This window comes from Pristiophorus japonicus, chromosome 2 (assembly GCF_044704955.1).
Source record: "Pristiophorus japonicus isolate sPriJap1 chromosome 2, sPriJap1.hap1, whole genome shotgun sequence".
NCBI classification, from domain to species: Eukaryota; Metazoa; Chordata; class Chondrichthyes; family Pristiophoridae; genus Pristiophorus; species Pristiophorus japonicus.
The window spans coordinates 258221667-258235868 of record NC_091978.1 but is presented as its reverse complement, the minus strand read 5'-3'; positions in this window follow the sequence as shown (position 1 = coordinate 258235868).

Below are 14202 nucleotides of genomic sequence, written 5' to 3'. Positions count from 1 at the left end.
ATGAGGATAGACTGCCGAATAATATTTAAAGGTTTGACGGTGGATAGGCAATGGCAGACATTTAAAGATCACATGGATGAACTTCAACAATTGTACATCCCTGTACAAATAAAATGGGAAGGTGGCTAAACCGTGGCTAACAAGGGAAATTAGGGATAGTATTAAATCCAAGGAAGAGGCATATAAATTGGCCAGAAAAATCAGCAAACCTGAGGATGGGAGAAATTTAGAATTCAGCAGAGGAGGACAAAGGGTTTAATTAGGATGGGTAAAATAGAGAATGAGAGTAAGCTTGCAGGGAACATAAAAACTGACTGCAAAAGCTTCTATAGATATGTGAAGAGAAAACGATTAGTAAAGACCAGTCAGAATCAGGTGAAATTATAATGGGGAACAAAGAAATGGCAGACCAATTGAACAAATACTTTGGTTCTGTCTTCACGAAGGAGGACATAAATAACCTTCTGGAAATACTAGGGGACTGAGGGTCTAGCGAGAAGGACGAACTGAAGGAAATCCTTATTAGTCAGGAAATTGTGTTAGGGAAATTGATGGATTGAAGGTTGATGAATCCCCAGGGCCTAATAGTCTGCATCCCAGAGTACTTAAGGAAGTGGTCCTAGAAATAGTGGATGCATTGGTGGTTATTTTCCAACATTCTATAGACTCTGGATCAATTGTTATGGATTGGAGGGTAGCTAATGTCACCCCACTTTTTAAAAAAGGAGGGAGAGAGAAAACAGGGAATTATATACCGGTTAGCCTGACATTGGTAGTTGAGAAAATGTTGGAATCAATTATTAAAGATGTAACAGCAGTGCATTTGGAAAGCAGTGACAGGATCGGTCCAAGTCAGCATGGATTTATGAAAGGGAAATCATGCTTGACAAATCTTCTCGAATTTTTTGAGGATGTAACTAGTAGAGTGGACAAGGGAGAACCAGTGGATGTGGTGCATTTGGACTTTCAAAAGGCTTTTGACAATGTCCCACACAAGAGATTAGTGTGCAAAATTAAAGCACATGGTATTGGGGTTAATGTATTGACGTGGATAGAGAACTGGTTAGCAAACAGGAAGCATAGAGTAGGAATTAATGGGTCCTTTTCAAAATGGCAGGCAGTGACTAGTCGGGTACCAAAAGGTTCAGTACTGGGACCCCAGCTATTTACAATATGCTTTAATGATTTAGATGAAGGAATTGAATGTAATATCTCCGAGTTTGCAGATGACACTAAGCTGGGTGGCAGTGTGAGCTGTGAGGAGGATGCTAAGAGGCTGCAGGGTGACTTGGACAGGTTAGGTGAGTGGGCAAATGCATGGCAGATGTGGTATAATGTAGATAAATGTGAGGTTATCCACTTTGGTGGCAAAAACACGAAGGCAGAATATTATCTGAATGGGGACAGATTATGAAAAGGGGAGGTGCAACGAGACCTGGGTGTCGTGTACATCAGTCATTGAATGTTGGCATGCAGGTACAGCAGGCGGTGAAGAAGGCAAATGGCATGTTGCCCTTCATAGCGAAAGGATTTGAGTATAGGAGCAGGGAGGTCTTAGTGCAGTTGTACAGGGCCTTGATGAGGCCACACCTTGAATGTTATGTACAGTTTTGGTCTCCTAATCTGAGGAAGGACATTCTTGCTATTGAGGGAGTGCAGCGAAGGCTCACCAGACTGATTCCTGGGATGGCAGGACTGACATATGAAGAAAGACTGGATCGATTAGGCTTATATTCACTGGAATTTAGAAGAATGAGAGGGGATCTCATAGAAACATATAAAATTCTGATAGGATTGGACAGGTCAGATGCAGGAAGAATGTTCCCAATGTTGGGGAAGTCCAGAATCAGAGGTCACAGTCGAAGGATAAGGGGTAAGCCATTTAGGACCGAGATGAGGAGAAACTTCTTCACTCAGAGAATTGTGAACCTGTGGAATTCTCTACCACAGAAAGTTGTTGAGGCCAGTTTGTTAGATATATTCAAAAGGGAGTTAGATGTGGCCCTTATGGCTAAATGGATCAAGGGGTATGGAGAGAAAGCAGGAATGGGGTACTGAAGTTACATGATCAGCCATGATTATATTGAATGGTGGTGCAGGCTCGAAGTGCCAATTGGCCTACTCTTGCACCTATTTTGTATGTTTCTATGTTTCTATGTTCTTGAGAGTTGTAGGATGCCAATCACTTGTCCATGTAGCTGTTAGACAGGTAGTAATTTTAACTTAACCCACCCAGTGGAAAACTTGACAGGATCAAATCAGTCACCCGATTTACACACTGCCCGATTTTACTCTCCATTGAATTCACTGGAGAATTCACTGGAGAATAAAATCAGGCAGTGTTTAAAATAGACGACCAATCTGATCCTATCAGTTTCCTGCCGGGCAGATTAGGCTAAAATTACCCCCACAGTGTGGGCTCGCAAGATGGCCAGATATTTCCTCTTCCTCTTTTGCCACCTCCATTTGTTTCTCCGCACACATGACTTGTGACTCACTGGGTGCACTTTCCTCAGACTTCACATTTTCGGATTGGCAGGCTGTAAATGGTGGGGTTCCGCAAGGATCAGTGCTTGGGTGTCAGCTATTTACAATATGTTTTAATGACTTAGATGAGGCGACCGAGCGTAATGTATCCAAGTTTGCTGACGATAAAAAGCTCGGTGGGAAAGTAAGTCTTGAGGAGGAAGCAAAGAGACTGCAAAGGGATATAGACAGGCTAATTGAGTGGGCAAGAATATGGCAAATGGAATATAATGTGGAGAAATGTGAAAGTATCCACTTTGGTAAGAAAAATAGAAAAGCAGAATATTTTTTAAATGGTGAGAGATTGGGAAATGTTGGTGTTCAGAGGGACCTGGGTATCCTTGTACACAAATCACTGAAAGTTAACATGTAGATACAGCACGCAATTAGGAAAGCAAATGGTATGTTAGCCTTTATTATAAAAGGATTGGAGTATAAGATTAAAGAAGACTTACTGCAATTATATAGGGCCTTCATGAGACCACACATGGAGTTTTGATCTCCTTACCAAAGGAAAGATATATTTGCCTTCAAGGGAGTGCAATGAAGGTTCATTAAACTGATTACTGGAATGAGGGGATTGCCCTATGAGGAGAGATTGAGTAGCCTAGGCCTATAATCCCTAGAGTTTAGAAGAATGAGAGGTGATCTCATTAAAACATATAGGAGCTGGATTTTCTGGTCCTTCGCGCTCCGGATTTCGCCCCGGAGCGGCGTGAAAGGCAGCGGTGTGGTCTTCAGTCCTCCGGTTGGGTTTTGCACTGAACAGCATCACCCAGAATAGCTGCGTCCAGTGTGCAATGTCCCAGGTTGCGACACCGTGCGAGTTTTGAGTCTTGCCCGACCCGTCCGCCCAGAAGTGTGCCCGCAATGATCGCCTGGGCAATTAGAGCGGTCCAAAAATCCCGTCGGCGGAGAGGTAGGTAATGGACTCCTGAAGTCAGTGCGATTGTTTTTTATTTTATTTTTTTGTGCAATTTGTGTTGCGGTGGAGTGGGCAATGTTTTTGTTATATCTGTAATGCACTTATGAATGACTCCACGAGGCAATGTGTTGTACTCAAACTGTAGTGACCTTGGTCCTTTATTTGTAACTCGAAAGTGAGACCCAAGCATGCTGGACAGCCTTTTATATTGGGCCCTGCGAACCTATGCAGGTGACCCTCAGGTCTCCCACTGCAGTTTCCTCTGGTTGACAGCCCCTGCCACAGGGGCAGGAACCCCGGTCTCCACCAGTTGCACCCTCTAGTGGTGCCAGCATAGTATATACACAGTGTAAACCTTATTGCTAGTACATCAGGTAACAACAGCCCTTGCACCTTGGCTGTGCTTTGGCTTGGCTCTCTCCCTGTTAACCCCCAAGTCCTTTTGCCACAATGTTGGGTAGTGGTTACCAGTTTGGATGGTTCGGTGATGCAGTGAAAGTTCCAGTGGGTTCTAGGTGTGATCCATGTGTGTGTCCATGGCTACATACATCCAGTTCCACCACCACCCCCATCCCCACCCCCCGACCTCCCCACAGCGAGATCGTGCAGCAGGCCCATTACATTAACATACAGGATCAGACGCAGTGTAATTACAAAGAAAGGAAGTTACAGTTTGTTTTGTGACACCTTGGTTCAGTGACTTACATTCGTTATGCTTTGTGGTCATGCGCGAGGATTGGGTAGATTGCATTCATGGTTCAGTCATGGTAAGTACTGAGGTAGCAGTACAGGTTTGTGAGGACACTAGTTCCAGAGCAACCGGACTGGGTCCTAGTCGTCTGATAGCAGCGCTGTGTTCCCTACTATCAAGGTGGGCTTGGTTCGCTCACCTAGCCAGGACTCAGGGCCTTTGCCGTTGCCTAGTGGTGGGCAGAGCCACAGATGTGTGTGGCCTCCATGTCCTCTTTTCAGGGCTGCAGAATCTTCTGCCTGCTCTCTAACGGTGTTGGGAACTTGCTGTTCCAGGTCCCATTTGGGGAACTCGTTGGTTCTGACCTTTCGCTCCCAGACATGGCCAAGGTAGCGACTGGGTCTGGGGGCTGCACCGTCTCCACCCGGGTGGTGGGCAACGGCGGCCGACTGCGTGTATTGGCGCCGTTTTCATTTCCAGGTCCATGGCAAATAGTGCCATCCAGTGCCTGCAGCATGGGATAGACCTGGGGCAGGATATCTGGATCAGTGCCTTCACCCTCCTGAGGCCGTGGCCATTTTATTTTTCAGCCACGTTGCATCTCGCTGCAGCAGGGAAGCCATATTGCCTCTGTCCTCGAGGTCGACTGCCTTGATCCTTCTCTCCCGCAATTCTGTCACAAAAGCTGGAAGAGTGCCTGTGAATTCGATCTTTCTCCCCAGGAGTCCTGCCACTGGAGCCGGGAAGGAACTTTTAGGTCATTCTGATCAGATCATTGCCACACAGTCGTGATGGACAGTCTCTGCCTCAGGTGCTACGCTGGTCTGTTCTCTGGTGCCTGGCCCAAGCGAAGGTGAGGTTTTGCTCTGCGTCTGAGCATGGGGGACATCGATTGCTGGAGAGAAGAGAATTTCCCATTTCCACTGGATCTTCCCCATCCACCTTCTTCCGAGTAGTGTTGGACCATCACCTGCAACAATCCACGGAGGTAACTTGTGCACCACGCCATTATGGATTACACTTACATCCGCACTACCAAGGACTGGGATCAGCTCTTTGGTGTAGGTGCGCAACTTTTCCTGTACTGGAACCAGCTCGGGTCGTTTTTCGTTCCATAGTCTCTCAAAGTCATCCTGGCTCATCACTGACTGGCTCGCTCCCGTGTCTATTTCCATGAAGACTGGAACGCCGATTATCTCAACTTCCATCTTCACTGGAGGACAATCGGCGGTGCAGGTATACACTCCATACACTTCTTCTTGGAGCTGAGCTGCCTCTCTGGCCAAATCATCATACTCCCCGCTGGATTCAAAGTCATCTACTAACTCCTCTGCTAGACAGTGAGTCGTATTTCTTTTATACACAAGTTGGAGGTGGCCCTTCGTGTTACAGGCTTTGTATATGTACTCAACAAACCGACACTGGTGAGCCCTCTGGTTTCCTCCGCAACGCCAGCATGCTGCTACTCGATTAGCACCCCTTGGCGGACTCTGAGTTCTGGAACCCTGAGGTCTGTGCTTTCTGCCCTGGGCAGTGCCACGTTCTACAGTCTTGCTGTGAAAGGCACCATTCTGTGTACAGTACTTGCCGGGTTTGAGTCCACAGGATGAATAATTTGCTTGGTGCTGCAGGTCGAGGTCATGAACGCCTGACTGATGCTGCTGGCCTTCTGCAGTTGACTGTGCTGTCGGCAGATAATAGCTTGTGAAATAGGCCCTCTTGGCTAATTCCATAACGAAGATGTCTCGCAATGCTTTGTTGAGGTGCGTGCCGAAATCACACGGTGCCACAAGTCTCCTGAGGTCGGCAGCATATTTTGCAATCTCCTGGCCCTCAGGTCAGCGGTGAATGTAGAATCTGTGCCTGACTTTGAGGATGCTCTGTTTTGGTTTTAGTTGGTCGCGAATTAGTTCAGTCAGCTCATTGTATGTCTTATCCTTGGCCTTCGTGGGTGCCAGCAAGTCCTGACGAGGCCGTAGACCTCGGGCCCACAACTGGTCAGCCTTGCGCTTCTCTGCAAATGTGTCCATCTCCCCTGCTAGGTCGTTTGCCATGAAATATTGCTCGAGCCTTTCCGTGAAGGCATCCCAATCATCACCCTCTGCAAAGTCTTTTAGTGTGCCAAAGGTAGCCATAATCGCGTGAAAGTCCGTATTCTCATGCCAATTGTTATGTCTGTAATGCAATTATGAATGACTGCACACGGCAATGTGTTGTACTCAAACTGTAATGACCTTGGTCCTTTATTCGGAATTCCAGAGTGAGGCACAAGCATGGTGGGCAGCCTTTTATACTGGGCCCTGCACACCTATACAGGTGACCCTCAAGTCTTCCACCGCCATGCCCTCTAGTGGACAGCCCCTGCCACAGGGGCAGGAAACCCCAGTCTCCACCAGTTGTACCCTCTAGTGGTGCCAGCATAGTATACGCACAGTGTAAACCTTATTGATAGTACATCAGGTAACAAGTCTCCATCTTATGCAACTATACAGTGACTACACACAGTGTATATCTATAGTCTGCATATGTAAGAGTTTTTGTGGGGGTTTTTAGGTTTCCTCCCCTCTCCCACTAAAAAAAAACCTCTCTCGGAATGCTCCATGGGTTGGTTGTTTAGCTCTGGAGTTTCCCATCCTATCACCAAGAGAGATGTCAAATGCCTCCCTTAGTGCTGCGCCCCCTGATGTAGGGCCCAGATGCCCAAACTTAACAACTAAGATGCAAACTATTCCTGGCCACTAACTTTCTCGCCCTGCCACTATTATTGCCCGAAAACATAAAAGCCTAGAAACCAGCCCATAAAATTCTTACACAGCTTGGACATGGCAGATGTTGGGAGGCTGGCTCCCCTGGCTAGGCAGTTTAGAACTAGGGGTCAGAATCTCAGAATAAGGGGCCGGCCATTTAGGACTAAATGAGGAGAAATTTTGTCACTCAAAGGGTTATGAATCTTTGGCCTTCTCTACCCCAGAGGGCAGTGGATGCTAAGTCGTTGAGTATATTCAAGACAGAGATTGAAAGGTTTTTGGATACTAAGGGAACCAACGGATATGGGGCTATTCTGGGAAGATGGAGTTGAGATAGAAGATCAGCCATGACCTTATTGAAAAACAAACCAGGCTCGAAGGGCCGAATGACCTATTCCAGCTTATATTTCTTATGTCCTTATGTTCCTATTAATATCAGGATTGCTAATATCTGTGTGGGGCTAGGACAGTGAGGTGCTTGACACAACATACTGTGGATGTTATGCATGCAACCCTACGTAACCAGTACTATACCACCACCAGAGGATGCACCTGTTGGAGTCCTAAGGGATCTCAGCAACCCTTGGGAGCACTGTATATAAGCAGGCCTCCCATGCTGCACCAACACTCTTGGAGTTAGAATAAAGGAACTAAGGTCACACTTACTCACGTCTACAGTACTTAGTTGCATTACTTTATTTGAGAAATATCAACTGGCGACGAGATAACGAACCATCACGCGAAAATGCAGAGAACTGTTGGCACCCTGGAGAAATTCTCAGAAGGGGATGATTGGGAGGTCTTCATGGAGCGACTCGACCAATATTTCGTTGCCAACGAGCTGGAAGGGATCATGAACTCTGCCAAATGAAGGGCGATCCTCCTCACCGTCTGCGGGACAACAACCTATGGCCTCATGAAGAATCTTCTTGCTCCGGTGAAACCAATAGCCAAATCGTTTGAAGAACTGTGTACGCTGGTCCGGGAGCACCTAAATCCGAAGGAGAGCGTTCTGATGGCAAGGTATCGATTTTACACATGTCAACGGTCTGAAGGCCAGGAAGTGGCAAGCTACGTCGCCGAACTAAGGTGCCTTGCAGGACATTGTGAATTCGATTGATTTCTGGAGCAAATGCTAAGAGACTTTCTTGTACTTAGTATTGGCCATGAGTTATCCTTTGCAAACTATTGACTGTTGAAACACCGAACCTGAGCAAAGCCATAACGATAGCCCAGGCATTTATGTCCACCAGCGATAACAGACTGCAAGGCATCAGCGCCGTGCTGATAACATAATCGCGCTGGTGCGCCACAATGTCTCTCCCCTTCAGTTAAAGGGGATGGCTGCTGCGAACTCTGCAGCCACTTCAGTGGCAAACATTGGGCCACCAGGGAGGGTTTCGGCCGGGCCAGTGACCTTGCACCCAAGAGGGGATGCCAGGATGCCTGTTGTCATCCCAGCCGGACCCATGGCCATAATTGTCGACCTGACCTGGCAGTCGGCCAACAAAAAAAAATATGATGACGTTGCCGGAAGCGACACCTCCCCTTTAAGGTTAGCCGCGCCGCCAAGCCACAGAGAGTGTACCAACGGCAAAAGCTGTCAGTGGCACCGACCGGCGGCGGTGCCACTCCCGCAGGGCAATTCCGGGAAAGTGGCAATTTCCTGAGGGGCAATTTCGCCGATAGTCCCCGCCAGTCGGTAAGTGGTCGGCACGTGCCCGCTGCGGCGGGAAATCGGGCAGAGTGGTCCCCTACACCGCCCCAAACCTGAGGAAGGGTAATTTTCAAAATGGCGGCTCCTCCACAGAGACTCAGCAGCCATTCCGCACCGACCCATGACTGCCACTTTCAGGCGGCCAGAGGCCTTCTAGAAAGGAGCAATTTGAGCCCCAGAACCTCGTGGATAAGCCCATAAATAAGCTAATGGAATACTAGGCTTTATGGCAATAGGTTTAGAATATAATCGTGATTCTATATAAAATGTTAACAAGACCACTTTTGGAGTACTGTCTGCAGTTTGGGCTCCTCGGTATAGGAAGGATGTTAAGCCAATAGAGTGTGTACAGGACAGATTCACTTGGATGCTGTCTGCTATAAGGAAATACAAATACAAAGTAAGGCTTGAAAAATTGGGACTTTTTCATTCGAACCAAGAAGATTATGGGATGATTTGAGAGAGGTGATTACATTTATGAAGGGATGGCACAGAGTAGATAGAGCAGACTATTTCTGGTGGTTGAGGAATCAAGAATAATGGGACATAGATATAAGATTAAATGCAAGAGATTTTGGACAGTTAGCAGGAAAATCATTTTACACAGAGCGTTGTGAGGCTATGGAATGTACCGGAGTTAGTGATCATATCAAATTTAAGAATAGGTTAGTTCGGCGGGTTGAAAGAAAGTAGTATATTGGGATCGAGGAACAGGGTGAGAACATGGGATCAGGACTACTGCTTCTGTGCAGGATAAATACTACCATGGACTGGATCAGCCAGATGGCTTGTTTCCATGTTGTAATTTCCATGCAATTTTGTGAATCTCAGCCAATAACAGATAGATTCCCTGTTTTCCATGCACAAATGAAGGGGAAGGGTCACCTCACAAAACTCAGCCCTTCCTGCTGCCGTGTGGGTATGCCTCAGGCAAGCGTGGCACTGATTTTACCAATCTCGCAAAATTGACTCATTTGAGCCATTTTGTCCTGCAAGTGGAGAAGTAGTCTTGAGCTGCTTTTAGGTTTAAGAAGTACATAAATACAGTGACAGACTAAGATTTACCTGGTAAATTCGAGAAACTGATTTTTCTTTTTCTTTTTAAGTGGCAATAGTAGAAATGCCACCTGCCACCCACCTGGTTTGGCTCAGACAGTCTATTTTCTGAGTGCTGTATCAATAAAAATCAGACGTCAAAAGACTGTTTTTTTCCCAATTTATCAGTATGTCTTGTGATTTGGAATGTTAGTTTTTATTATTATTTAGATTTGCAATGAAAGTCAATAAAGCAAAGATCAGACCATAATCCATTGCGGCAGCTATTCTGCCCCTGATCTAGTTTTGGGACTGCAAAATGATGCCAACCTTAGAGAACAGCATTATATAACCCACCGAGAGAACAAAGATTGTGGATTCAGCAAGACTTTTAATATAAATCAGGAACTGATTACTTTGAAAGCACTATTAAAAAAATTGTTGTCTGTTCTGCATTTATTTTATCAATTATAAAGCACTCAATTCTGAATTGACAGTGTTAGTCAGGGTGCGCATATCAGTGCTAGCCCTCAGGATAAATCCCTGGAATGTTGTTACTGCACATTATACATCCACTTTACAAAATCATAAATTGGTTGCAATATGATAAGGATTTGTTCTCCTGAAGCATACTAAGCAGTTATGAAGTACAAGAACAAGGAGATTATGCCTGTCAACTCCAACAATTAAAATGTTATCCTATATTTTGACCTGGAGAGGGGAGGTGTGGGGAGATGTGGAAGGCCAGTGGTAGAGCAAGTTAATCTTTAAGGATGACAATGAGCCAGAAAGAATCAATCTCTCAGAGATCCCAGAATCTTGCCTTTTACCCATTCCTTACAACACTCTGCGAATTAAACCCATTGTTTCCAAAAATTGGATTGATTAATTGAGTAATCAAACACCATACTCTCTGGTATTGAGCCTTGGAACGTTTGATTCTTTCCATTTCAGAAAGATATGATGATGTATTGCAGCAGATCTTTTTCTAATTGGCAAAAGAAACAGCTTCTTTAAATTGTGGCGGGTGAGTGGGAAACAGAACACATCAGGAAAAAGTATTTTGCTGCCAAGTCTATTACAGTGCAGGCATGCTGCACAATTCAGTTCATTGGGAAGATATTTTTGTGGGTAGCATTACAGTTCCCCAAATTAATGTCAGTTTAATTACATAATCTCTATTTTAGAATATTTTGTCTGCAACTGTCATGTCAGCTTTTAGGATTTTACATAGAAAGGACTTGAAAAAGATTTATTTTTAGTGTTGGATTTCTTAATCAAAGTGTATTCTAGCAGTTTTTTAAAAAAGGACAACTAGACGAAATGTGGTTAATTTACTAATTGGAAGTTATTCTCCCCAGAGACAAAACAATAAATAATACATTTGCTTGTCTAGGTAATTGGAAAATATCTCAACCCATTATGTTGGAAAGTCCTTTGTCGGGAGATAAAAAGATACAGGTTGGGCTACAAACTATCAGAATGGCATTTAAACAGAGAGCTGTGAAAGCTTTAGGCACGCTCAGATTATCAGAAATGCCGATGGAAAAGTTCACCCGCTGAAGACATTGGGGATTAATCCGTGGAGATTCTCTCACTTGTCTGCCTTATCTTTGCAGAAAAGCCGTGGAAACCCTGAAAAATAATGTAAACAGCATGGCTTGTTCTTTATTTTCTATCATTACGTGGAGTTAAATGGTACTGTTTGAAATAAGTAAGCACAATCATAACTATGTTCATCTAACAGTGAAATAATACAGATTATCGATTCATATCAGGCCTCATCTCACCCAGTGTTTGTTCAGTCTGCCTTTGAAGAGCTTGCAGAAGCACCTTTGTGAAAGTCGTGAGTCTCTGGTCACAAGGGGGTATTGTTGTTATATCCTGGATTTCACTACCATACAGGCAGTGTGAGCCAACTCCCATAAAAGTAAGGCATTCAAACTACTTATGGGAGTGACTGATGCCACTGAACCTAAGAAGGTATCTGCGGCAGACTCAAATTAAAATAAATAATTTTTATACGTGTGGAAGATGATTGTTTATTGGTACTTCTTTATTTGTCCTATAACCAATTCAAGTTGTTAAAGTCACCCACTTCAGCACTGAAAATATAAAAGCCAAAAATCCACAAGGGGTGAATGTCTGAATGGGCCATTACTGACTCTGCTATAGTTTGCTGGGTAAGGGAAAGTTCCTTGGTTTCCATGACATTAGGCATGCATTTAGGATGTCCGCCAAAGACATCACAAATTGCAGCAGAATTGTGCCTGGCATTTGTAAAGGGGCCGTGTTTAATTCATCTTTAAAAAGACTTACTCCCTTAGTTTTTGAAGGTCCGGGTCATGATCAGAGTCTGGATCCCCAGGTACAGTTCACTACCACCCTGGTATCACTAGTTTTGCTGTCGCTGATGCTATGCCAGGTTCTGTGAAAGCCAGGGAACTCCCATTGTTGGGATTCCCCTGTTCCTCCATCATCAGAAGCTCTGTCCACGACAAGGCCCATGTGAACTTTAATGTTAGGCTGGGATCTGACGTACCAAGGTCCTGCCCTAATCTGTGGCCCTTCTGGAGGATTCTTGCCAAAATTATGGCAGGATTGCACTGGAAAGGCAGCAGATTTTTGGCTCCACACACTCGGTAAATTAATAGCTATTAAAGCATCACCTCACAATATAGTGACCATTGATGTTCCATTATAACTGGGTGTAGTGTACACATTTGGAACAGAATTATTATTTGCTTTCTGCCAATTCTGGCCTCTTATGCATCCCCAATTTCCTTCACACAACCATTGGTGGCCGTGCCCTCAGCTGTCGAGGTACACAGCTTTGGAATTCCTTTCCTCTCTACTTCTCTTTCCCCATTTAAGATACCCCTTAAAACCTACTTCTTTGACTTAGCTTTTGATCACCTGTCCAAATATTTCTTTATGTGGCTTGGTGTCAAATGTTGCCTGATAATGCACCTATGAAGTGCCTTGGGTCATTTTGCTATGTTAATGGCACTGTATATATCTAAGTTGTTGTTGTTTTGTGTGACTGTGATTGCCAGATTCTGACACAGACCTGTGTAACAAAATGTGCTTGAGGCACCAAAGAGATAACCTTTTACTGCTGTGCTGCTGCTGTAGACCAACGTACAACAGTATAACATATTTGAACACAACATTCTATCCTTATTTGTTAATATATGTGATAAATACAGTCTATATAAAGTATTTCTGGTCAACATAAATTAATTTTATTTGTAAATTCCTTCCTTTAAATATGACTGCATCCAATTTATTGCAGCATGTTTGTTAAATTTACATTTGTAGCAGTGTTATGAATATTTTTTGTCTCAAAGTAAGCTGAAAAACAGAAGAAAACACAAAATAACTGGACCTGTCAGCAGGGCAGAAAAGATAACCAGCCGAGGTAACATGAGAACACAGAGCTCTGTGCTGTCAGAAGACTATTCTAGGGAGGTCCCAAATCTGGGTGAACATCTTAACAGCAGTAAAAACAGAGATTTGGCCCATTGAATATATCCCCCCCCTCCCATATTATAAGGTGGAGTTGCCCTTCTTCCTTTTAAAACTACCCACTTCCTGAACTAAAATTGCCAATCCTTTTTAATATATTTGCTTCTTTTTTGATGAATAGGGAATTCACATTTTGTTATTATCAATTCCTGTCTATTGGTAATTGCTTCTTACAGTCAGTGTAGTCCAAAAGCAGTTCAAATACATTAAGCACTTTGAGACATTTTGATGACATGATAAGGTCTTACATAATTGGAAGTATTTCCTAAGTTATTTTTCTTCCCCATTTAGTCCAATAAATCTGAGTGTACTCATATCTTTAAAACACAGTGCACTTGCGCAGAGGGAAAAAATTGAGGCCAATGAGTCCACATCCTGCCATTACAACCTATGTGTGGATGGACAATGTGTTTCTCTGAACAAGCACATGTTCACTTTGTGTATCCTGCTAACAGTTTTGTGTGGAAATGGTAAGTATCTGCTGCCCTGGTTGAGGGGAGAGACTTTTCCTCCTCCCTATTTTCTTTATTTTCCCTTTCTCTCCTGAAGGTGATGATTCCTATTGGACCCTCAGATATTGGTTGCCCTTGTCCAAGTATCCATTCTTCCCTTGTGAGACAGGACAATAGGAATAATTTTGACCTTGGGTGATAGTGTAAAATGGGCAATATTGATTCAACTGTTTATTGGGAGAGATGTATAACGGGCAGCTGAATCGATATAACAGTTGGCTCAATTAATATCTCTCATTTTAAACTATCACCCAAAGTCAAAACCAGCCGCTTATGAGTCTCACCGGGCAATTTGACCATGGATCATTACATCGAAGAAAGAAAGACTTGGATTTATATAGCGCCTTTCATGACCACTCGACATCTCAAAGTGCTTTACAGCCAATGAAATACTTTTGGACTGTAGTCTGTCTTGTAATGTAGGAAACGCAGCAGCAAATTTTTGCACAAGCAAGAACCCACAAACAGCAATGTGATAATGATCAGATATTCTATTTTTGTTATGTTAATTAAGGGATAAA